This window comes from Amyelois transitella, chromosome 17, assembly GCF_032362555.1.
Source record: "Amyelois transitella isolate CPQ chromosome 17, ilAmyTran1.1, whole genome shotgun sequence".
Classification (NCBI taxonomy): Eukaryota; Metazoa; Arthropoda; class Insecta; order Lepidoptera; family Pyralidae; genus Amyelois; species Amyelois transitella.
In genome coordinates, this window is record NC_083520.1 from 2,199,865 (window position 1) to 2,227,210 (window position 27,346).

Genomic DNA, 27,346 nt, shown 5'->3' on the forward strand with positions numbered 1-27,346 from the left:
GCGTAGTTAATCAAACTCACATTTTAACATACATTTATGAATAGGATAATACATAGATAATAGGGTGCCAGTCAATAAGTGGCCGCAAGTAATTTTAATTAAATTAATGTTAATTAATTTTCCAAAAAAAATTTCGTTCACTTGTTTTTTAAATAAAATATCATCCACATCATAGAAATGTATGTAAAGAATTCGAAAATCAATGGGTGCCGTTACACACTCGGCCGCAACTACTACGCAGCCAGGTGTAAACAGGTAATATTTTGGTCTATTTATACGTTCATGTCGTACACGCATGATTTTTATATCAAATTAAAGCTAATTTTTTTTTTAATATGATGATATATCGCTGCCTGTGAATAAATGGCCGCAAATTAAGGTTGCTAGCTGTTAAAAACTCGAGGTATCCGAGATAAAGTGAAAGAGTGTTAGCGCGTAACGCCACTTCTTAGACAAGGATGGCGAGTACCAGCTGTGCGAGTATTTGAAGCCATTGCGCACGCGTCAATAGATTGGGTTCTCAGCCAGCGATGCAAACAGTAATACGAACGACTTTACATTTACTCCAAAATTATAATTAAAGTAATTAATATTCTGCAAAAAAAAAATGAAAATAAGAAAATATTTATTTCATAATAAAACATTGTTTATTGATCAAGTAAAAATGAAAAAAGCGTACTTATAAAGAATAGAATATTGAGAATGTTTTATTTTTTTTAAAATGTTAATATTACTTTTATCAACGTAATAACACTTTCAAGTTCAATAAATAAATGATATCAACAACGTTGTGTATAACGAGCTCAAAAAGAAGGTTAGCATATAAGAATAATTTAGCTGCACTGTTGAGAACCCTATCTATACGCGTGCACAATGGCTTCAAATACTCGCACAGCTGGTACTCGCCATCCTTGTCTAACAAGTGGCGTTACGCGCTAACTCTCTTTCACTTTATCTCGGATACCTCGAGTTTTTAACAGCTAGCAACCCTAATTTGCGGCCATTTATTCACAGGCAGCGATATATCATCATATTAAAAAAAAATTAGCTTTAATTTGATATAAAAATCATGCGTGTACGACATGAACGTATAAATAGACCAAAATATTACCTGTTTACACCTGGCTGCGTAGTAGTTGCGGCCGAGTGTGTAACGGCACCCATTGATTTTCGAATTCTTTACATACATTTCTATGATGTGGATGATATTTTATTTAAAAAACAAGTGAACGAAATTTTTTTTGGAAAATTAATTAACATTAATTTAATTAAAATTACTTGCGGCCACTTATTGACTGGCACCCTATTATCTATGTATTATCCTATTCATAAATGTATGTTAAAATGTGAGTTTGATTAACTACGCGATGAACGTAGTGATTTTGCAGCCGGATCTTAGACTAATATATTTGAATCTTTCATTGGGTGTGATCATTAATTTATTTAGACTTTTCGCTCAAAGCATACTTTCCAAGGATTGTACTGAGCTGTGGTTTACGTTGTGCGTTAATATTTTAATCAAAACAAATTTTATTTTGGTTTCATAATTTATCACAAAAACTACTAATAGACTTTCACTTTATCGATATTTAAAGTTACTCAAACTGTGTTATCATGAAATAACTTTAAAATCTAACTAGAAAGTCCCAATAATGTTGCCATAATAAGTTTAAATGCAAAAATTTGCAACAAAACTTAATGCTTCCTATGAAATATAACAAAATAGTTTCAGATAAACAACTAAAGTTCGTAATATCTAGATCTTCTGTAGACACATTTGTGTACCGTAATTAAGAGCACACGTGTAAAGCTCCCCTTCAGATAAGACACCTGCGATCCCGGGTCAACACGCTGAACGTTCCGGGACTAAACATCCAGATGCTATCACTAGTGTCATGTAAGTGGATGTTCTACGGAATTTAGAACTAAAACTTTTTCGTATCTATTGCATTAAAGAGAAAAAGGTTTTGTTTTTATTTGTAACGAATGAACCATGCTTTTTTTTGTCATGTTTTTTAGTATATTGTGACACTTAATTCTTTTTTTTGGCTTTTGCTGAAAAATATATATCAAGCAAATTCAAGGTTGGAATTTACTGTACCTACTTATATATTTATCGAAAAATACAATTTCAAATCTTACACTAAAAAAAACATTTCACCCAATATTTTAACGCACATCAGTTTCATCACCACAATATCGATATATTTTATTCCGTAACAGCACACAACACTAATTTCGAATCACCATAGACTAAATAAGAAATCGATCGCGCACCGTCCTGGCGAAATAGCCACTTCTAACTGCGACATGTGGAGACGAGTGAATCTAGTATCAGAAGTTATCTTGTCCTAGATTCGCTCGGAACTCGTATCTGAAGGGCGAGTGAAATGGGACGAGTGTCCTTGGTCCAATATTGGTTATCAGAGTATCGAGTTAGAATCAAAATCTGCTAACTCCGTGGCATTGATATTTAAGATAACGATATTGTAAATTTGTGCCATTTTTTATAGGACAGCTCATTAGATAGATTAATTTGTATATTTTAATGCACTATAATAATATTTTCTATCTTATTTTCATATCAAAACCTATTACTAAAACATAGGTAAAAAAATTCGACAAGTGAAAGTTAAATCAACCATACAGCTAAACGTGACCATTCATTTTGGCTCTGTCTACCCCGCAATGCATAAAGACGTGATTATATATGTACCTATGTAAGTGAAAGTAAACCGACGGTTAAAAATATCTGGAACTCGAAGTTCTTCGTTAAGCTGCCTGAAAGAAACCCCTTTTATGGTTATGCGTTGATGTGCAAACCAGTATAATTTGTTTCCGGTCTGATTACATCCAGCTTAAAAATATAAATACTTAGTACTGCATAACTAATGCTCCCAAATACGTGAGGTTATAAAATATAAGGTGGTCAGATAACCTATAAATAAGGTGGTCAGATGACCTCAAGCAAAACAATGATGTTTGATGATGAGTTTATATTTTTTTTTACTCACGATAAAAGTTGCAATTAATTGAAATATTTTTTTTTAATACGAAATAATTCAGTTACTAATACTCATGGATGACCGTGGAATACTTACTGAAGTGCTATAGAATGCTATGATACTGGTGATGCTTACCTGCAACAAAAAAATAAATACAATTTTAGGCGCAAGAGTATTAAAATAATCGCTATGTAACGTAACATTGGAATTTTTAGAAAATGTCTGTTTTAATTTCATAATCCTCATTATAATATACTTGCATATAATCACGTCCAACAGTCTTTTCAAAAAACTCCGTCTACCTCGTAAGGGATAAAGCCGTGATTATATTTACGTACGTACACAAAATTATACACTTGAAAATAGTAACTTTCTTCCGACGCATTCGGTTAGTTGAAACAAGAATTAAAAATAGTTATTCATTCGGTTTTGTCAGAACCCTTCCGAAAACTAGCAAGTTCCGTCACTACGAGTATTTCATCCAGGTCTTGGAGTCAGGGGTGTTCCACACCTCGAGACACCCTTTATCTCACCTGCGCAGGCGGGGTGGCCCACTTACGACTAGGGTTGCCAACCCTACTAAAATTCCCGGATTCTCAAGTTTTTAGACAGAAAAAAATACGAAAAAAATTTTTTTTTTAAATATTTCGGACATTTTCATAGTAACAGTTCGTCAAAACGCAAACGAAATGTGGTCGAAGTCTTGTGAAAATTGTGCACGAACTTCAGATAAAAGTAAGTACAAAATATTTATGATAATTATCATTCTACCTTATTAATTAACGAGTAGGAAGCATAGCAAGTATAAAGTTCTTTTTTAAGCCATAATAAGCTATTAGCTTTTTTTTTACTTTATGTTTTACTATACTTTATTGTTTATTGTTTACCTGTCACTATTTGAATTTCAATTTCACCGTTATTTAATAATAAATAATAAAAAAAAATATATATTCATAAAACATGAACCAGTTGAACGCGGTCTTCTAGTCTTTTCGTGATTACCGGGTCTGTCTACCCCGTAAGGGATAAATACTTGATTATATTGTGTAGGTACAGCAACAATAATGAAATCACTTAAAATTAAAAAAATATTTTTTAATCATTTACCTTAAATTTCAGCTGTCGGAAAATTGATTTATTTAGTTGGCAACCCTACGAGTACTACGCCTCGGCGGATAGGGTTGCCACTTCAAATATTATTTTTAGCCTCATTATATTTGCCGCTAAAAATATCACTCAGTGGGAAGTGGCATTATAATGAGGTCTACTTCATCTGTTATCTAAACATAGGACGACGGTTCATAAAATATAAATTGCTGCCACAATATTGTTTAATAAAATGTGTTATTCGCTTACGCTAAAAATGCCAGTATTTTACGCTAAAGATGCCAGTATAACTACATAATTAACGGGTATAGCTTGGGACCGAGTCAGGTTTAGCTTTAAAAAACTGAATAATAATTACTTTCTCGTTATTATTTCGTACCGTTTATTTCGTTTACCTGTATCACCTTTTTTATTCGGGCACTTACTTGTTCGACTGATACTCTAGATATCGCCAAACCTGAGATAAAAAAGGACACGTGACTTAATGTAAATTCTTAATTGAAACCTTTACATTTGTCGAATAGCCTGAATCGCGGGGCAACCCTACAAATATCTACAGGAGACTTTTATTGTGGAAATTCCTCCGGAATCCCGCGCGACGATTTGTGGCGAGAATCGAGTCGCTCGACTCGCATCGATACTATTGCCGATTAATCGTTGTGACTCCAGGATTTCGGGGTGTTCGATATTTTATTGCAACATCTCTGCCAGCATTTTCTCCCTGTATTGCCACGCTATACGTTTCCCCTGTGGGAATTTCCAGAAATATAAGTCAATGTTATTACTATATATTTACTACAACTCAACGATACCTACTATATTTTATAATAAATACTAAATTTAGATAAAATAAGTTCTAAATTGGCTATTTTTATCCAGGCCGCGCCGCCTGGCTCCTCTCATTTTCCCAGAGCATTTTTCAAACCAAACGTCATATCCGCCGTCCATCATGTGACCCGCTGCCATTTACATACGAATATAACCATTTTATTTATCTTTTTTTGCAGACAGAGCCTCTGGCAAGTCTCCGGTAACCAGAATAAAAAAAATGGCCATGTCCGTGTCGGGTCACGCGCTATATAGGTTCCAAGTATATATTTTTAAAAATATAAAAGTGCCGTGTTGATAGGTTCCAAGTATATATTTTAAAAAATATAAAAGTGCCGTGTTGTTCCCGGCACCAATAAAAAAAAGAATAGGACCACTCCATCTCTTTCCCATGGATGTCGTAAAAGGCCACTAAGGGATTGTACAATCAAGTTTATAATTGTTAACCATTTTTCCTATTAATCTATTTTATGCTTCTCTGAGGATATTTTATGATTCACAAACATATCATTTATTTATTTATACCTACATGAGGTTTACAAATTATTATTTTTTACTGATATGTCAAATGTCAAAAACATGCACTGCACTGTTTTTAAGTTCTGTAAACGTTTTAAGAGCCCCGTCACACTAAGTAAGCGCATGCGACGTGTACTTATGTGGTCTATCGGAGACGCTTGACAAACGCTAGCGTGAAAGGTCTCTAAGAGTCTTTTCCAACTTTCTTATGTTTTAATGATTTTTTTTCGTTTCTGGTCTGTCATTTATTTCATGATCCGTGAATTTAAGTTTCAGTTTATAATGATATTTTCTATATTTGTTCATAATAAAATATAAGAATAATCTGGATTTTACTTTTATGCCTTCTTGTACAATGTCGGACGAATTGCGAAAGTGACGAAATACAGCATGAGACAAGTAGGAGATGTTGTCTAGTTAAGTCAAGAGACGTGATAATAATGCGACGTATTAAGATAATGCCGAAATACGTAAAATGACGAGCTGTCAACTAAATACAGTTTTATTTAGCAATTGCCATAGTATTGATGCATCGGTCCGTGGGGCGAGCGGGCACAAAGATACTTTCATGACATTACTTGGAAAAACGATATTTTTAACCCTTTTAGTGATGAAATATGTTGAGAAATATTTTATCACTACGGGTTGGGTATTCCACAAAATTTTATTTTTTGTTGTTGTTTAAAAAAAAGTTTTAGTTACACATTGTCATCATTATTCATTATTTCCAATTTTAACCGATTTCAATAACGGCTGTTAAAGACAGCGAAATTGGCAAAAGTATTGCAATCCTAAACAAGTATTTCTTATGCAGTGTGTTTTCTCACTAAACAAGTGAATAAAAGTGAAAAAAAAAACAAAAGCGCAATTCGTGCTAAAAACGATACAATCATATCGTGGCGCAGAAATATAGAATTCTTTTTTCCAATAACCGCGCCAACTTGCGGGCGAAGTTGTAGAGTGCAGTAACAGAAAGTTAGTTGCTTCTGCCGCCGAGGAAAGCTTCTGAAAGTAGACTTATTAATCTTGGCTCGGAACGATGACCGGTGGGTAACACTTAGCCCGCATAAAAGTATTAATTAATCTTACTATCATACTTTTTCTCCCCTTACATTCGGAAATTCTGGAAATCCTCTTTTAGGCATCGTTCATATCAAACGTATTCCGATGAATGTGAGCGCGCGTTACGTAGTTAATCGTTTTTACATACATACATTATCAGGTCTTTAACCCGTGCGGGGTAGACAGAGCTGGCAGTCTTGAAAATACTGATAGGCAACGTTCAGCTGTTTGTCTTAATGATAATATTGAGAATCAAATTATGCTGGACTAGCAACCTGTCACTATTTGAAACTAAACTCTATTATCAAGCTCCTTATATATATATGTATGTATACATGTATAAGGAGAGGATATGTCCGTGAGTGTCCGTCTACTTATAAGATTAACTTTGCGACTTAATGGATTACCTAAGCGCCTTGTACCAAAAATAGCCCCAAGACTTTGCTGCTAAGTGTCAAGTTATAACTAGTTCACTACATATTTTTTTTATCTTTCAGTTTACTCACGTACGCTACAAAATAACGATTAAGTTTACGAGAAAAAAAATCAGGTTTCGTTCGCAAATTGGTTTCTAATTAAGTAATTATTTTTGGGATTCATTTTAATTTTTTCATGGTGTATTTCAAATTTATTTGCACTGCTTGACTTGCATCCCAAGTTTATAAGCCTATCCCTAGTCGCCTTTTACGACATCCATGGGAACGACATGGAGTGGTCCTATTCCTTTTTTTTTTATTTGTGCCGGGCGCCACACGGCATCGCAATCCGATATATAATGCATTTTTGGTATTTCAGTTTTTATGTTAGTTCGGCGCAGGTGCGGCAATGGAACCGTGTTGATCAAAGGTTTTGTTTCATTTTGTATAAGCTTTTGCCGGCAGTTCTGCTTGGTTATAGCTTATCTCACTATAATAAATCTATATTTTGGTATGAAGGCTGTGTTTCTTATATAAATAATTCGAATTTTATGTGTAATGCTGTTGCCCGCGGGTTCCGTCCGCATGAAATCTCTATAAGCTTATTATGTTATTATAATATCTAAGCTACAATACAAGTTTAATGAAATACCGTTCAATAGTTTTCACTTTAAAAAGTAACAAACCCATACAACCTTACATATATTCACATTTAAAATTTTTGTAGGATGATGATCAGATGGTGCGCGCAGTTTCAAAAAGGTTGTTCTAGAACGACACTTATTACGCTTCTTATGGTCATGGGCGACGGAACCTTAAGTCCTCAAGAGCTACTTAATCTGATTTTACATACATAAAATCACACCTTTTTCCCGGAGGAGTAGGCAGAGACTACATCTTTCCACTTGCCACGATCCCTGCATACTTCTTTCGCGTCATCCACATTCATAACCCTCTTCGTGCAAGCTCGGCGGTTTCGGGTATTCTTGTTTTCCTTATAAATACTCGTAAACACCGTCCGTTATTATATTTATTACTTCACCTCAAATAAGAATAATAGGATTACAGTAAAACAATATATGACTTTTATGACCTCAACTTTTCTGTTCACACATACATATATATGTTTCGATTCTCTGATGATTCCCTGATGACATGATCTGCCGGATGGACGGTAAAAAAAAACGGAACATTATTTACCTTGTACACAATATACAGAGTCCACGGTACAAACCCAATTCGCTAATGAGCAAATAACCTCCGACCGCGGTGATTAGTACAGTCGCCTACGATAAAATGGATCTACATACACATACATATGGTAATTTCGTCGTTTTTTTTGTAGATGACGTTAAATTCACGCGGATGAAGCTTCGGGTAAAAGCTAGTCATTTATAAATCTGCAATAATTTGCGAGGCTGTATGGTGTGTTTCCATTCAAATATTCGACACGTACGCCCGTAGTGGTTTTCAGTGTCAATTAAAAGGTAATATCACAAAATAATAAAAGAACAGATGAATAGTAGTAATTTCTTCTTTATCCCCGTCTCTGCCTACCCTTCCGTGATTATATCTATGTAATGAATTAATGTTATTTTTGAATATGCACAATTAAATTTAAACGTTCATATTTGGACAAAAAGGTCGTGAGCATTATGTGGATTTAAAACGAAAATCTTCAAAACAAAGAAACACGTTCAAACCGAAGTTCGAATCGATATACTGTTTGGTACGCGGAATTTCCACTAAAATCATACACAATTTATTTTATGAGTATGTAGGTATGTTCATCGTTCTTACGTTCGACGTATGTAACCTATCATCTTGGTGGTTGTCCAGGTTGACCCTGTGTCCACAATCCACTTCCATTCTCTAATTAGTCCACCGAATACCCAGAGGAACCTTACTCAGCTTGGAACAAAGTTACTGAAAAGTTAAAAAGTGCTTATTATATTAAGCTAGCTAATGACAAGCCGCTTCTGTAACCTCTTTATTTTGTGGTAATAGCCTAACGTGGTCTCCCGTTAATTGTCTCTGACTGTATAGTGACGTTATAATTACCCTTTTAGTTCCAAATGAAATAGACCATGTACGTCAATTTAAATATAAAAGAGAGGACACTGACTGAATGAATGACTTCCGAATCTTCCGAAATTATTACGAACCGCTAAATCTAGAGACTTGATCTGAGATCAAGAATGTAAGGATGTACCAAAAAAAGATTTGTCAAAATTCCCCTGAGAACGAAAATTTCGGAACGGACTTTTCGTTTATCATGGTCGGAGACGGGTGTATACCGAGTATAATTATATATATATTAAACTGCCCAGTGTACCTTTTTTATTAAAGCGAATTTCCTCGAAAGTATGTAGTGATAATCACATGCTGTGTAAATTAAGACAAATTTTCATGGTAGGTGCTTGATAAGAAACAATTTTGAGAATATATGACGCTCTAATTACATTTATATAATTAAAATAATTTAAGTGTATTAAGTAAGACACGTTCATCAACATGCACAAGAAGAGATGGAATAAAGGAGAGATTTTTTCCTCTCTTAAGAAAACAATAAACCCAGAGTGTGTCTCATTAATTCGACCATACACTCCATCAGAAACTATTAAAATGCACGATGGAAATTTTCTCAATTTTCAGATAAATATTGAGGTATCCCCGGGCAACCCATTATTAATTCAATATTGAAAGCACACTATAACTGTTATATTAATTAACGTGCATCTGTTTACAAAATTGAATATTTCACGAGGAGAAATTAATAATTTTCACGTTGTTTTCCTACTGAAATTTCTGCATGGTTTTAGTTCGTACAAACTGAATTTATGTTTGTTTTTTTTTACCAAAACTCTGACTGTATTCTGATTTCGATTTTCATCATTGAATCAAACAGTTGAATGTGGCCTTTGTTTACCCACTAAGAGAAGAAGATTAGTAATGTGTGTGAGTTAAACAGCATCGACAATAAAATGTCCTAAGTTTCATGCCCGTTTGAATATCTATTCTCTAGCAAACAAACTTTTCGGGGTCTGGCACAAGTTTGCACGCTTAAACATAAATACATAAAATCACTCCTCTTTCCCTTCGAGGGGTAGGCACACGCTTAAAAAGAGACTCCAATTACATCCTTCCTGTATACTTCGCTTTGAGAAATAAACAATTTTGAATTATGAATTTGAATAATTATTTAAGGCAACGGAAATATGTCCTAGGGGGAGGCAGGGATTAAGGCGTGCGGGATACCATACACGTCTACTGCCTCATTAGAGTGAAAGTGACGTTGAGTTGACAGGGCGGTCAGCAACTAACTAGTCGCCTACAACAGCAGAATTCTGGGCGCAGACGCGCCGAGTAGCTAGAGTGCATCGTTGTGGAATGCATTGTGATCCCATGATGCCCTCAAAATGGCAAGAAGTGCGCACCGGGGATGTTTAGTGGGTAGGCTGGCAGATTTGGTGCCAATAGTCCCACACTCTCCCGGGTGAAGACCCGTGGGGTCGTCCGTAAAAAGGAATCCCCCTTTGTTGAATTTATAATTTGAAATTGTTGTTTGTGTCTTTGTGATGTCTAGCTTGTCTATTCCTAAAAATCTGTTGGTGTCATTTTTTGTTGCAATAAAACTCATGGTTAGCACTCATGGCCCAGCACCTTAATCTGATTTTATAATTGTTCAGTAAAAAAATAAAGTAAAATTCGGTCGCCGCCGGTCCCTAAAGTGATACGACATATTACAGTCGCCGTTGAATTAACAAAAAAAGGGGTAGGCAGCGATTTTGTATTCTCATACTTTCTCGAAAATTAAAGGTGCCTGTTCACAAATATGTCTTATCTCTCAAAAAAATATATGTCAAATACCGACCATAATAAATTCCAGTCAATTTGTCGATGGATCGCGAAATTGTTTTCGTGTCGCATGTCGTTTCGTCTCGCGTCAATTATAAAACGTGTCAAATTACACCGCCATGTTTGTTTTGTTTACGACTGTGTAAGCGAACCGATGGATATACGGGATATACAGTCATTTGTGAATTAAACGCAGCACATAACATATAATCACGTCTATAGCCCTTGCGGAGTAAACAGAGCCAACAGTCTTGATAAGACTGAAATGCCACGTTCACCACCTGTATGACTCAATGATGGAATTGAGATTCGAATACAGAAATTTTACAAGAAAGCTACATACTAAGATAATGTAAATGGGAACGTTACTAGGCAAACATACATACAAACATATAATTACGTCTGTTTCCATGCGGGGTAGACAGAGCCAACGGTCTTGAAAAGACTGATAGGCCACGTTCAGCTGTCTGGCTTAGTGATACAATTGAGAAAGTTCAGAAAAAGTTATTTTCTCATCATGCCCTGACCAGGATTCGAACCCGGGACCTCCGGTGTCACAGACAAGCGTACTACCGCTGCGTCACAGAGGCCGTCAAACGATAATATTTGACGAGAGTCCTTTTAAAAGTGCACATAAGTTTTCTTGTAAAAATACAAATAATACCCGGTCCAACTCCGAGCCCTTAACTCTAGAATCTTCTATACTCGAAGATCAATAATCCACGTAAGCGGCTTGTGGTGACTTGTCTAAGTTGACAACAAAGGGCTGTCTCTTATACGAGTAGGTACCTATAGGTATACACCTATATAGGTAAGCCCTAAAAAAAGACTTCAGCAGAGTAAATTCATATGGGTATACATATGTTATCACGCATCTTTCTTTAATGGTCAGTGATCTTCCCACTTGAGATCCCCCCCACATAGTTCTTTTGTTACAAGCGCATTCACTAATCTCTCAAGAATCGAAGGTTCAGGATAAACTTGATCTCCTTTTAACCACATCATCACCGACTTCATCATTGTTCGTTCGTCTAGATTTTTTTTGTCATTTAAATGATATCTGAAAATATTTTGCTCTACTCTAATATTTTTGAATACCCAAGTCGCAGGTCCCCATCAAAAACACTTAAGTGACATTATTACTAGACTCTGGGCGCAAACGTAGCAGGCACTTTAAGAATTTCAAGGCTTATTAAACACGGCCAGCGCCGCATGGGCCGCGCGGGGCGAGGGGGCGGGGCGGTCGCCTGCGACTCCAGTCTTTGATCTCGCGACTGAAACATAAATTAATAAGTCGGAGGAACGCGCCGGTGTGATGCGTACATTCGCGATTGAGGCGCAAGTCGATTTGGACATCATCTTCTTGGCGAGACAGTTGTTTTGTCTAGAAAGGAGCCCGGGGTCCTACTGTGACCGGAATCTTGGAATGGGTAAGATAGGGTTTTACACGAAGTGAGCCCCGGTATTCTCTCCGAGAGGCTTGTAGAGGACCTTAACCACATTGGATCATGTTTTTCCCCTGAAAACCCAACGGCGGTCACCATATGGTATTTTTCCTCAACGCAACAGCATGAACTAATATACATAAAGAGCTAATGGTATCGCTCCAGCTGTTCGACCACCGATCCCATAGTAAAGATACCATTAAAAAACAACTCATTCAAAACTACAAGCCAACTAACACATGACCCATTTATAGAGAGGCAAACGTGACAAAAAAAAATCGCAAGTTTTCCATTCCCAAATAAAGTCTGAAGTGCGAATAAAATAACTCAGTTGGCAACTCACGACCCGCCGCCTTTGAGCCGCCAACTTCTTGCCAACTTTTAAATACGAATCGAACTGAAATTCAGAAAGCGCGGCATGAATTTTATATTTTGAGGTTTCATTTGTGTCAATATTTAAACTAGCCAAATTGATTCATCGAGGGCTGTAAGACGGATGTTCGGACAACCACAAGGTTTCGGGCTTTTTGTTTGTGTTGGGAAATGATATTGAGGGGAGAAATGTGTCATAAAACTGTATTATGCCAGAAGATCCGTCCGTAAAAATGGCAAAGTATTATTTATTTTCCATTCCCGGGGGAATTTCGGTACATCCTTGGAACACTTGGTTCTCTCTACCTAGACTTTTCAAGGAAAATACATGCTCAATTTTAGCTAACACCGCTCAATAATAAAACAAAGTCCTTAAGTCTTTACTTTGAGTTACGCCAAAAATAGCTGTAAAAAACCTTAACATTAATTAAAAAAAATTACAAATATCTAAATATAAGGTTAGTATAATGTTCCTCTATTAACACAAACAAGTGGATCTTCAGGCAATTTCAGGTAGATCGAATGGTCTCAAAATTCGATCCTCGACTGCCGTTAATTTTGAGGGCATCCTCAGTGATTCAGTGGGCTCTCGAAGCGAATTTATGAGCTGTTCATTTCAGAAACATTTTCACTATACCTACTACTTGTACTTTTGTGCAAAGTAATACAACTTGGCCATGCATATTATGAATGAAAATAGTGAGATTTTAAATTAAGATTTACTCAACAACACTAGCTTAAGCCCGCTGTCCCTTTCGCGTGAAAAGTACCATGTCTTTTTTCGTAAGTATGGAAAATTTCATGGAGATCGGTCAAGTGGTTTCACTTTGAAGGTAATAAATAAACTTGCAATTGTGATCCGCCTATAAATAAGATCTTCATCACATATATCACATTTTTACCCTTATAGGGTAGACGGAGCCCACATACTTGAATAGACTGAAAGACAACATTCAACTTTATGGCTTAATGATAGAATTGAGATTCAAATAGTGACAGGTTGTTAGCCGATAGCCTACAAACAGAATCCCAAGTTTATTAGTCTATCTCTTACCCGCTTTTTACGACCATCCACGGGAAAGAGAAATTGTGGTCTAGTGCCGGGAACCACACGGCAGAAATACATAAAACAAAGGACATGGCTAAGTTAAACTCAAGCCACAGCATTAAACGCATTTTCACCATAATGCCGCAGACTAATCCAGCCATAAAGACTACATTTTGCCTTTGAGACTTAAGTGCACTAAAACCATTAGTTCAGTCGACTTGCGCAGAAGTGGAAAGCATAATGAGAACAATGTAATACTAATGGAAACTGTGGACCGTGGGGGCTCTTCGATGAACTCCGAAAAAAAGAGAGGTGTGCTATATATGTATATATTAATACAATTACATACATGCATACATATGGTCACGTCTATATCCCTTGTGGGCTAGACAGAGCCAACAGTTTTGAAAAGATGGAATGGCCCCGTTCAGCTATTTGGCTTAATGATAGAATTGAGATTCAAATAGTGATAGGTTGCTAGCCCATCGCCTAAAAAAGAATTCCAAGTTTGTAAGCCTATCCCTTAGTCGCCTTTTATGACATCCATGGGAAAGAGATGGAGTGGTCCTATTCTTTTTTGTATTGGTGCCGTAGTATTGGTACTATTATATTAAGAAAATTCCTTTAAATAAATATACGTTTTAAGAAAACCGGGTAGGCCTACAGAGTAGTCTCTTAATTCATTTAATTATTACTTTCTTAAGAGAATTTATTCCTCCAAGGAACCTTCTAATTAGATCTAGGAAGCTTTTTGTTCTAGATTCCAGCAGAAAACTTTAAAATTTGTTGAATGAACCGGCGACGCCTTCCCGACTACCAAATGCTGCGAAATCCCGTTTAATATTTTTTCAGTTAAGAATTTAAATGAACATTTCGTTTAAAAATTTCGCCTGGACATGTCGCTATTGAAATATTATAGCGGTGTCACTATGTCTGAGTCTCAATTCCATCATTTAGTTATTTTGTTAAACGAGGTCGTCCAGTCTTGCGATCTTCCACTTAAGCTTTACAATAAAGTGTGTATGGAGTAACTTATTTTGAACTTTCGCGCTGTATTATACTATTTATAAATATTCAAATCATGTAACAATAATCCGTGGAGAAAACACAGTGACTTAATATTAGATAAAGTATAGCAAATATTTAATTTACGGGGTAGACAATTATTTTAAAATTGGTTTAGTGAAAAATCTTCCGAAAAGTAAAAAAATGTTTGTGCTTCTTATGAAACGTAATGCTTCGCATTCTCTAATGATAAAAATATTTTTCGTTTCGTAACAACGTGACACATATGACAACAAACTGCTAAGCATAGAATTTGGAATATTAGAAGACAATAGAACTGATAAGTACTGGAAATCTATCGTCGTAACTAGGATCGATTAACAATCGTTTTTAAGACATTTATCTTAATTTCATTCTTTCTCTTACCTAACGGTTAACCTGATATTGAGAGGGAAATTATGTCATACTTATGCCTTGTCAAAGTTGGTGAATAAAGGGACGGTAGACACCACCATCGATCACAATAACGTTATCATAGTTTTAAACATATAATGGCATTTCTATTGGCATATATGTTCCGATATCTATGGTTGTCACGCTAATGCATAACAAGCTCTGACGATCTCATATTGACATTTTCCGCATTTTCACATTTTTTTTTAATGACGTATTTTTTCCTATTTCTTTCCGGCTATTTAGTGGTATATTTTGACACCCCTAACAAGGGTTACGTCCCCTTTCGGATTTTACAAAAATGTGAACATCTCAAAAATTATTTAATCAGTTTTGATGCCCCACCAACTACATACATTTTAAATTTCATGAAAATCAGACCAGCAGCGTTTCGAAAGCAATCGCGTTACAAACATACAGCCTTGGCCAAAAGTCTTAAGCACCCCATAAATATACACAATGCATGTTTACTATTGAAACAATGAATAAATACTTATCTTTAATATATTGTCAGGGTCATAAAGCGTTACCTGGCACAGTAGGCGGCATATTTTGAGGTCATAAAAAACCCTGATCACCAAAAACAAAAGATTTTGGTTTCTTGTAATCTCATCAGTCATTATATGACCAGTTGTGTTCTAGACTTAAACTAGTAAACAAGCTATTATTTCTGTTGAGCGACAAATTGATATCATATTCATTCTAAAATGCCCAAAAAAAGTAATATTACTATTGAAAATCGAGTGAAAATTGAACTTTTACACGAACAAGGGCGATCCCAGAAAGAAATCGCCAAGTTGGTGAAATGTTCGCGTTGCGCTGTACAGTCTGCCATCAAACGGTTTACTGAGACCGGTACCCACGACGACAAACCACGAGCAGGCCGAAAACGTGTGACTACGGAACGCGAAGGTAGAAAATTGGTTCGAGAGTCACTGAAAAATAGGAAAAAAACTTCATCCGAGCTTGCTGCTGCCTTGTCAGGTGAAGCCGGAAAGTCAATAAGTTCACGAACCGTGAGAAGAAGACTCGGGGAAGAAGGGTGCAAAGCCAGGAAGAAGCCTAGGCTGTCAGAAAATAATTAAAAGAAGCGCCTAGAATGGGCTTTACAGTAGCAACATTTCACAGAGGAAGATTGGGCTAATGTGGTGTGGTCTGATGAATCTTTGAAGTTTTCTTATAATTAAGAACGTTTCCTTTTTAGTTCCACTCTAATATTACAAATTATAATTAATTTCCTAATAGGTATTGTTTTTTCCTCAACCAGGTTTTTGGAACACCGGCTGTGACTTTTGGGAGGCGACGTGTGGGCGAAGAAATTCATGCAGATTGCGTTGTACATACTAGCAAGCACGGCGGAGGTAGCATTATGATCTGGGGCTGCATGGCTGCCGATGGCGTTGGTGAAATGTTTGTTTGTGAAGGTCGTATGAACAGTGAAAAGTACATCCAAGTACTTGAAACTGCTCTAATGCCATCGCTAACAAGCATTTACGGTGACACCAACCTAGACGGCATTTTTCAGCAAGACAACGCACCGTGTCATAAGTCAGGGACCTTGATGCGTTGGTTTGTTGAAAATAATATTGGGAAGTTGGATTGGCCGACACAGTCTCCAGACCTCAACCCAATTGAGCATCTTTGGGGTATTTTAAAGCAGAGGATCAAGGAGCATAGTATTTAATCAAAAAGTGAATTAAAATGCATTAGTTCAAGAATGAAACAGTATTTCTAGGAATGAGTGTACAAAGTTAGTACGCAGCATGCCGGCTCGAATCAGTGCAGTAATAAAATCTAAAGGTGGACCTACTAGATTTTTAACTTTTCTTGTTTATATTAACCTAATTTTTAAGAAATAAATTAATATAGAAAATAAAAGTTGTTTTACTTCATTATTTTTATAAAAGTTGGGGGTGCCTAAGACTTTTGGCCAAGGCTGTACATACCAAAAGTATAATTTCTCCCCAAGATTATTGGTAGTTAATAATGTCACATCCTTATCCCTTACAGAGTGGACATAATAAAAAAGAATCGAGGGTGACGGTTAACTAATTTTCTTGCTAACATTTTATCCACTACGTTATATTATATTGAGATACACTCGCAAGAATTCCGATTGGAAACGTTTGAAACTCGAACTTTTCTTAGCTTTACGAAGTCGGTAGTCTGAATATACATACTTCTATTTGTGTTATACAAACTTCCATTGATTGGGTTTCAACGGGATTAAGTTTCTGAAACGGAAACTGTCTCGTCTACATTCATACTTATTTTTAATTTCCATAATTAGCGGATAGTTGGATTCTTCTATTAGACGATGGGCTAGCAACCTGTCACTGTTTGAATCTCAATTCTATCATTAAGCCTTTCAGGCTTTTAAGGCTGCTGGCTCTGTCTACCCCGCAAGGGACACAGACGTGATTATGTGAATGACTGAATATAAAGACTTTTAGTCTTAATAAATCATCTATTTAATTTAAGTAAGACTATGATTTCAATATTTTTTTAAAATACTTACAACTCACAACAATAATTTACGTCCTGTCCTGTAGAAGAACATCTACTTACGTTTAACTATCTTTATTTCTTATTAATTTACATATTATTAGTTACTCCCTGCGCTGGAGAGGCAGGTGTATGCTCGTCTCACTATAAATTTTATGGCAATATGAGTAATTCAAAGCAAAATTACATAAATAATAACTCGAGCGACTTCCAACTGTAATATACTTATTAATTTAATTTAATAGGTAGATATATATAAAATTGGACGGATGTGGGGTCTTCCCGCATAAAATATACTACATCATCTTCTTTATGTGAAGTGTTGTAATGTCCGCCATGCCACAACAGGTTTCTTCCTCAAAAACAGTGCTGAACGTGTTCAGCATATCATTGAGCCAGGACCTGTTACAGCATTCAGATTATTAGGTTAAGTATTTTTGTGTATTCTATACTTTTGCTTTAGATTTATTTTCAAAATTGGATACAAGGTATCACTTATTGACGTCACATCACTAAAATCTAATTATAACTACTACCGCTTCCAAAGCGCAGGTGCAGAAGAAGCTACACTGCAGCTAAACTAAACAATACTGATGTGATTGTCATAATAAAAATATTTTTCTTTCTTTTCGTAAACTTTTAAGAATTTATGACAAACTAGCTTGAACCCGCGACTACGTCCGCGTTGTATCTTTTTTCGCAATAAATAATGTGGTAAGTATAGCCTACGATCTCCTTAAGAGGGTCAACTCTATCTCTGTACCAAATTTCATCCAAATCAGTTCGAAAACGTACAAAACATACCTGCGTAAAAGTTACCAAAAGTCCATACCTACTGTAGTACCATTAATTACGTATTGCCTCCCCTATGAGGTATAATTACACCCGGAAGACTCAGCCAAACAAACCCATATTTAATGACTTACGTGTTAAAATTTATTTTGTACCTTTCCGTTAGTAATTGATATTAAAGAGTGTGTATTTCTAAAGATATTTTCATCTATATAAATGTTTTAGTGTGTTTGTGTCATTGTTTGTCCGTTCTTTCATGTCAAAATTACTGAACCGATCTACATGAAACTTTGAATACATATCTATAGTGTATAGCTGTACGGAGAAGGACTTTCAGATGAAATTTTGATATAGAAGAAGAAGTATTCCCTATGTTCTTCTTCGAAATCAAGTTATCATATAAAATCACTAGCTGTCCCGGAAAACGTTGTTTTGCCATATTAATATTTTTTTTTGTTATTTCTATAAAAAAAAAATGTTAAGGTTGAATAACCCTTATCACTATGTATGAATAATAGATGTTGGCCGATTTTCAGACCTACTCAATATGCTCACAAAATTTCATGAGAGTCGGTCAAGCCGTTTCGAAGGAGTACGGGAACGAACATTGTGATACGAGAATACAGGGTTCTAGATTCGGATAGCGGCTTTACATGCTAGTACTATACTTTTAAAATAAACCCTTAGTTAAAATCATTCTATCGGTGTTAGAACCGGTTATGAGAACCGGACAAAATATAAATGATCTTATGATGAAATAAACACATATTATGTTAATTTCTTTTAAAAAAAGATTCTTTAGTATTTAAAAAAACATACACATATTTATATGCGAAATAGGTTACGATGTTTTCCGAATGAAAAAAAAAAAACATGGAACAATTTTCTCAATTAGTACGCAAATAACAAAGGAAAAAATCGCGATCGTCATGAAAACACCCTTATAATGACCACGGATCCCGAAGTTGTTGATAATAATTTGTAAGGCAATTTACGAATATAAATTAAAAGTACATTAAAAGTTCACAGGCCTTTTTGATTCTACGAAAAAATAACGGTGTACAATTGTTCCGTGGAAAGGGGAACGAAGTTATGGATGGAACAGAAGAACAACTTGTGAAAAATTGAGCGGTGGGTTCATTTGATTATCATGTACCTAAATTGGAAAAAATATATAACGTACTAATGAAAATGTATGTATGAATCAGCAGCTTAAAATATGATAAAACTAAGATGAAGAATTAAAAAAAAGGGAAGAAATACTGACAAATATATACAGCGGAATATCATTAACAAAAACGTAAAACTCATCTAAAATATATCGCGTGAGGTAAGTACAAATGACTGAAAGGTTTTCAAAATCAAACAATTTAGTTCCAAATCTTTATATAGTACATCAGTTGAATTACAGTCACCACTTAAAAGTAGGTACAATATAAACCCTTTTGGGCATTGCAATTCTAAAATATGTAATATGAAACGTCAGCCAGGTTTATATCGGCTATTATAATAAATGTAACATTAATAACAATTCAGAATTGTCATCTGTAATCATACATGTGGCATTTTCAGATTACGAATTTGAATGAAAGCATTGCTGTCCGTTCACAACAGAGCGAATACGGATACTAATTTACGGTCGTTTTATTTTTCATTTACATTAATTGTCCGGGAGAAAAGTGGAGGAGTGTGGCCTAAGACAAAGTTCGACGGCAAACAGAAGGGAAGGCTTTGCCCATTTTTGGGACAGCATAGACTAAAATAAAATTATGAAACGTTTCATCTGAGTACTCTTCATTTTACAACCGGGTTCACGTTTCGAGTAAAATTTGTGCTTTTTGTTATTAGTTTTCCGCGAAAATGCTGCTGTAATTTTAAAACGGAGCATGCTGTAATTTCGGACAGTAAAAATATTTGAAGCGAATCATTTTATATACGTTTTCTGGCTACATAGTTGATGTTTATATTTATAGGTGAACTAAAAGGTAAAGGAATAAGGTCAAAATTCCCCGAAACCGCCGAGCTTGCATGAATGTGGATGAAGCCAAGGAAGTATGCAGATATCGTGGCAAGTGAAAAGAGGTAGTCTCTGCCTACCCATCCGGGAAAGAGGCGTGATTTTATGTATGTATAGGTGAACTAGGCGGAAATTTTGTGCTTTAAGGGAATCTCTAGTAAAAATACAATGAAATAGAAATACCCTAGCCAGCATATGTACATGTTCTTGTCTCTAGCTTGGACCAAGCAGTTGACGAAAGTCCTTGGTCTCAGATGTTCTACGCTAAACACGCTAATGATGTAACTATTCCCGCTAATAGTAACACTGAAAATTGATACAATGCTTGTAAATAAAAAAGTTTCCGAAAAGATGGACGGCTGAGTGAATAACTAGGTAATTGAAACCGTCCGGTTACACTTGAAAGAGCGTATGTAAATGCAGACTCGGACCCTTCCCGGGGCGGCGGGGGTTCGCATCAATCAAAACCGACTACACTCGCTATTCCTAAAGGATCGTTTACATTATTCATTGAATGTATGGACAAAATTATTACTTTTTGAGGGGAAAGTGTAAAGACTGATAACGAGAATCTTAAGCTGTTAATCCTTAGTTAAACAAATGGGAAAGTTTGTAAGGCTCTGCTTGCATTTACAAATACGACTGCTCGGCCTCAGGTCTTTCTATCCCAATGAGCAATACAACATTACAATATAATGGTTTTAAATGAATAATCAAAGAATACACGTCGAGCCGTGTAAACGCACTTAATTGCCAAGTTCTTCCAACAATTGCGAGTGACTTGCTCCTTTCAAGTTTTCCACAATGATACGTGGATTTACTTCAATAAGAAATTGATTGAGCACTTCTGGATCGCGTTATAAAATTTTCAGTACTTTAATCTGGAAGGTTCTTCTTATATTTGAGAGATAACTCTTGTTTGGTTGAGTTAAGTGTATCAATCATCCTTTATTCTTATTTTTATCTGTTAAAGAACGAAGCCAAAGAGATTTTGCTTTTCTCTATAGAAGCGTCTTCTGGTATTTATAGATGATGTTTTTATTAAAAGTTCTTAAGTTTCAGATAAGTATCGACACTTCAACATACTGGACTGGACATACTGGAGTTAATTGATCAATATTACCAACGATTAGTAATAAGGAAATGAGAAGGTGCTAGTTGTAGCCTGCGACTTCGTCCACCTTAAATTTCTATATACTTATTTCAATGAATAAGCTTTATTAGTGCAAAGTTTCATAAAAATCCGTTTGGTAGTTATTGCGTGATAGAGTAACAGATACACCGACACATCCTTACCAACTTTCGCATTTACGATATGAGTAAGATCTGCTTTTATTGATGATAGAGGCCGCCCGCGACTTCGTCCGCATGGAAACCCTATCAATCCCGCGGGAACTCTGGGATAAAAAGTCTATGTGTTATTCTGGGTCTTCAGCTACCTACATACCAAATTTCATGGTAATCGGTTCAGTAGTTTTTGCGTGAAAGAGTAACAAACATCCATACATCCATACAAACTTTCGCCTTTATAATAGTAGTAGGATAAAGTGATCTAAGTGTTACTGTAACTTTTGATCTACTTCATCTTTGTAAACAACATAACAAATGATTGCATCAAACTATTCGAAATTATTTCTCAAGATGGCTGACTTAACAAATGACGACGAGGTATCTGCTGAATCGCGTTAAAGTCCAAAATCGAGTGAAAACCGCCCTGAAAGGTGGTTCATTCATCATAGATAATGCTGTTACTCAATCCTACTCAGCGTCCGTAAATACGAAAGTTAAAATGGATGTTTGTTGTTCGGTGCCATTAAATGTCAATCAATAACCGACAACTGTCTTGGGCCACAGCCCTCTTGGATTGGATTTAAAATTTTTGGAATTTCCTTCATTTTTGAGTAATATTTAATTTTAAAGAGTTGTCAGAGCAAATAATTATTGTGCAGCGTACAAATACATCAATTGTTTTGCATAAAAGTGTTTTTTTATGTTCAGGAGTATTGCGTGAAATTATATACACAGTTGATAAATTCATATAATATATGACTAGATATTTATTTATAAGTCTTCCAGAATTAGGGGACTAGTTACATCATTTCAAATAGTTCATAAAAAACATCGAGCTCAGCTCGGTCACCCAGGTGATAAGTGTAAAAGCAGATTTTATCAATCACACGCAGTTCAAAGTGGGTTTGTCTTCCCACTTCACTAGACCTTTGTTTGAAAAAGGGGGATTTTGCAACATTTGCGAGATATCGAATTTCGTCGAGAACGACGATTTCCGACGACGACCGGCCAAACATCATGAATCAAACGTGTCCGGCCCAACAGCCGGACACCGGCGCCGGACGTACGGACGCACGGTCTCTGCATTACTTGTTATATTGTTCTTGTTCGAACCAGAATCATTTCTTCTCGATACATATAAAAAATAATTCACAATTTTAGTGCACACGAAAATATTACTTTTAATAATATGGTTAGGTATATACTGGCTTCTACTAATACTATTGAACTCCTGTTTTTCCAGAAAAAAGTAGTTTATTTTTGACCTCGACCAATCAACTCCATTCATTAAAAAATTTATCGATATTGGCTAAAACAGAGAGCCTTTCGCATTTAACAATATTAGTATGGATGGATTGCTATTAATGCAAAGTTAGGCAAGTCGCGAGCGAGAATAATTTATTATCGATGTTTTATGATAAATTGCACGTCATTATATGTACAGTTCATCACATTTTCGCAACTTCGGGTCGATGCCTATATATCGAGTAAAAGTGGCTGAGGAATAGCGAAGTACGCTAGTGTTGTCGATGTTGATTGATGCGGGGGCCGGGTCGAGGGAAAAAAGGTTCGATTTACATACTAACACTACTCCAACTAGCCATTCATTTTCAATTATGTGAACGATTTATTTTACCTGCCTTCATTATACGAGGCTTTTTAGTAAAACGTTTAATGGTGAAGCGTAGCAAGGATACTAAAATTTTACTACTAGATAAAAGCTCATTCTCTTTGCACATTACCAGTAAATTCGATAAAATTAATTTTCGCACAGTACCTACTGTTTAGAAAAAGCGTATATAGAAGAAGCGGCGGAACAAATTACACTGCAGCATTTTCACTGGACGTCACTTTACAAATATCGATCTCTTAACTCTTAGTCGTGGACGAATGCACATTGTTTATAAATTCCGTATAATGTGTAGTAGGCCAACGTGAACGGAGACGGTTATAAAAGGGTATAGAAAAAAATGTGTTCGTATATTTGTTCAAAGCCTTTCGGTATCATCTGTTTATAGACTGTTAAAGATCATGGTTTTTCGTTCGTCTTTTACATCAACATAATTAAGTCACAAAAATAAATCTCGAATCACATTACATTAAATCTAATATATCACATAATTTTCAAGACCCCAGTGTAAAAACATTGAAATCACAATTCGGCAACGCGTTATCGATAAAACAGTCGTGAGTTACTGTTACTGTCCGTGTGAAGTACACTCAACACCGAATATTCTTATTTATACGGCCGTCAATCCCTTGGGACTACGCAAATGTTATCCGTTCGCTTACAGAAACATCGACAGTCGGCATTGAGATCTATCGATGTGTGGGGCATCCCTAGAGTGGCTAAAAGCTTACACGAGTTTTTATTATTTTTGTGTGTCAGGTTTTTACGCGGGTGCGGACAAAAAGACCGTTGTTTTTACAGCGTTGTTTCAGGTGTTATTCTTCGTCAGGCTAGGCTGTGTAAATTTTTGTACAATGTCCATGCATTTTAAGTTTCAACTTGAAATTGAACTATTGTACAAAAAGGTATATGACATGATGTAGTCTCTGCCTACCCCTCCGGGAAAAAGGCGTGATTTTATGTATGTATGTATATGACATGAACTGACATATGTAATGTATATGTCTAACATATTAACGGAAAATAAATGGTTCCGGTTAAACATTTATTGTGTTGCTTCAGAGCCCGGAGTCCACCTCTTAACGTTGGAATTTGGCGAGATTCTGATGTTAACATATATCAGCCCCCTCTAAAATTGGCGGTGAGTAATACAGAAATAAAGGGATACTAAGTAGATTCTGTACGGAATCAAGAAAGGGTGCGCTGTTAGAGAAGAAAACACAAAAGCAACGCACTCCGAACAAGATTCGGCGAGTCAGTGAAGCTACCACGCAGACCAAGTTCAATATTTCAACAAAAGTATTCGCCTATAAAAAACATGTTCCAATACAAAGTAAGTGTTATGTGTTCTGATCGAAATGTAGAATGAAAATGAAAAATCTGTCCGCGAGTTACCCCTGTTCCTTCACATTACCGATGCGATATGAGAACATCCAATACCAATTTTCTCATGAACTATATTGACGTTAGGAAATAGACTCCTATATAATATAGAATTTTATTTTTTACAGCCGATGTTAATTTTGTAAGATAATAACATGCTCATGTATGTCGGATTGGTGAAAGTATAATAGTGCGGAATTATATCGTAAATTTTCTTAATTTAATTAGACTTCTTCAAAACACATCTTTTAACGAACTTACATCATACCACAGACTAATTATTCAACATATCTTAATGTTGCCAGTATAAAAATAAGTAAGAGGTCAGCTAACAAAGAGGATTTATAACAGCAAAAAACAAAACCTCCCACATGTATGTTTTTATTATTATTATGATGAAAGCCGTAAAATAATAATATAAAGAATAGACTCTGTTAAGGGGAAAGAAATAATAATGTTTCGAAAAGCGCGGTTTACAAACATAATTTACATTTCGCCAAAAAAGGGGACGACCATGGGGTCTGATTATTAAGTAGCCTTTCTTCGTCTCTCATTATAACGTACTCGAGACTGCATTGTTGGTTTAAAGCTTTAAAACCAGCCAAAAATAGCATGTAAATAACATTTTTTAATGCGAAAATAAGGTTTTTTGTTTGTTGTCTCTTCACGCCGTATCTACCGAAGCGAGCTTCTTGAAATTTTAAGTAAACACAATTAAGAATCTTAAGAAAGGTAACATAAGCACATCAGACAAGGTATTTTTAATTACCGGTAAAAACTATTTCTTTGCTTTTTTTACGTGATTTGAAAATGCAGGCCCTAAAAGTAACTTGTGCCCACCGCCTTGACTACCTGAGCCGCTGATTTAGATTTAATGGGGAAGGATCTTTTGTACCCTGTGTTACCCCTTCCACCCGCCCGCTTCGGAATAGCCTTGAATAGGGTTGGCACCTTTTAAGAATTAAATGAAATAAGCATTAAGAACTTTAACCCTATCGAATGGTAGTTGATTAATACATGAGTTGGGGACTAAAAGAGGTTGTTTATCATACTCTTGTTTTCAAAAAGTAAGTTTGCATATTTCTTCATTACACTCGTGGCGTTAGTTCTTTTGGTGTGGCCTTATTTCATAGTTAGTTATATCCTCACATCTCCGTGTGGTTCCCGGCGCTTTAAAACAGCCATCTCATGTCATGTCATGCTTTGCCATGGATGTCGTAAAAGGCGACTAAAGGAAAGGCTAATAAACTTGGGATACTTCTTGTGGGCGATGGGCTGGCAAACTGCCACTATTTAAATCTCAATTCCATTTTAAGTGGAACAGCTGAACGTGGCCTTTCAGTTTTTACGAGACTGGTGGCTCTGTCTATCCCGGAAGGGATCTAGACTATATTTATGTACGCACTCCAGTGATACATACATATCTAGAGCCTTTGACAGTGAACATTAGTTATACATTTTTATACCGTTTTTAGTTATACATTTCTATATTTTACATTTGATCTACTCAAAATATGTTCTTGAAATTTCCTGTCCAAGTGTTAGGATTACATCTAAAAGAATCTAGCTTAAGTTTGTTTCTGTAGATTTACATTGAAATTTCCTCAATATCTCATACTTAAATCATAAATATAAATTAACAGTCCATTTAAAGCCCGGGGTCTACTAAAGACATCATGTAAATGATACTTTACATATTGTGAAATGATTTGGCTAAAGTTTCACGGTCGGCCGCCCGCCTGAAGACTCCCTCGGGAGATCCTTTCGTTATTCCGGATATTTATCTTCTTCCTCCTGGCTTTAGTCCCGGTTGCATCCTCACCACTCTGGAGAGGAGCCCGGGGTGTGTTTTTGACGATGTATCCTGAATTGGGTGAGTCAGGTTTTTACACGAGGCGACTCCCGTCTGACCTCCGCAACCTTTTCAGAAGAACCTTATCTGTATTGGATCGATCATGGTTACACATCCAGCTACCTGAATGTGCAAGTTTCCTCACGATATTTTCCCTCACTGTAACTGTACTACACTAACATAACTTCGAAAATAGGCATTGGTTAATGGACGTGGTGGGATTCGAACCTGGGCCTTTTGCGCCACGCGTATTTTAACCGCGCACCTTACCGATTTTACCACGGACGCTCCTCTTTCGGTTGTTTGTGTGATGACTTATTTTTATTTATAACTAACTTTTGCAAGCGATTTCTTCCGCAATTTCAATAAAAAAGCCGATCCCCTGCATTGCCCCGTAAAGGACTGAGAGGAGAAATTTTTGTATGTAGTTTTTAAGTTGAACTAACTCAAACACATTTTGAAAAGCCTCATTCAAATCAGATCTTAATCTTTAAAGAAAATATTATCAAAACTCATGCAAATGTGACACTTGGTTAATTTTCGGGGTAAAGTTTTTGATGTATATATGTATGTACATGCATATAATCACGTCTATATCCCTGGCAGTTTAAACAGTATCAACAGCATTGAAAAGACTGATAGGCCACGTACAGCTGTGTGGCTTAATGATAGAGTTGAGATTCAAATAGAGACAGGTTGCCAGCCCTTCGCCTTAAAGGAAAGTCCCATGTTTATAAGCCTATTAAAAAAAAAAAGTAA

At 35.9% G+C, this 27,346-nt stretch overlaps 2 protein-coding genes across 3 annotated transcripts in view; both read right to left on the bottom strand.

The window, feature by feature from the left end:
- The window catches only part of LOC106143412 (atypical protein kinase C), a 219,639-nt gene that overhangs the window by 39,002 nt on the left and 153,291 nt on the right, over positions 1–27,346 (bottom strand). The window lies entirely within an intron of this gene.
- Positions 1–27,346, bottom strand: part of LOC132902709 (uncharacterized) — a 102,970-nt gene that overhangs the window by 1,169 nt on the left and 74,455 nt on the right. The window lies entirely within an intron of this gene.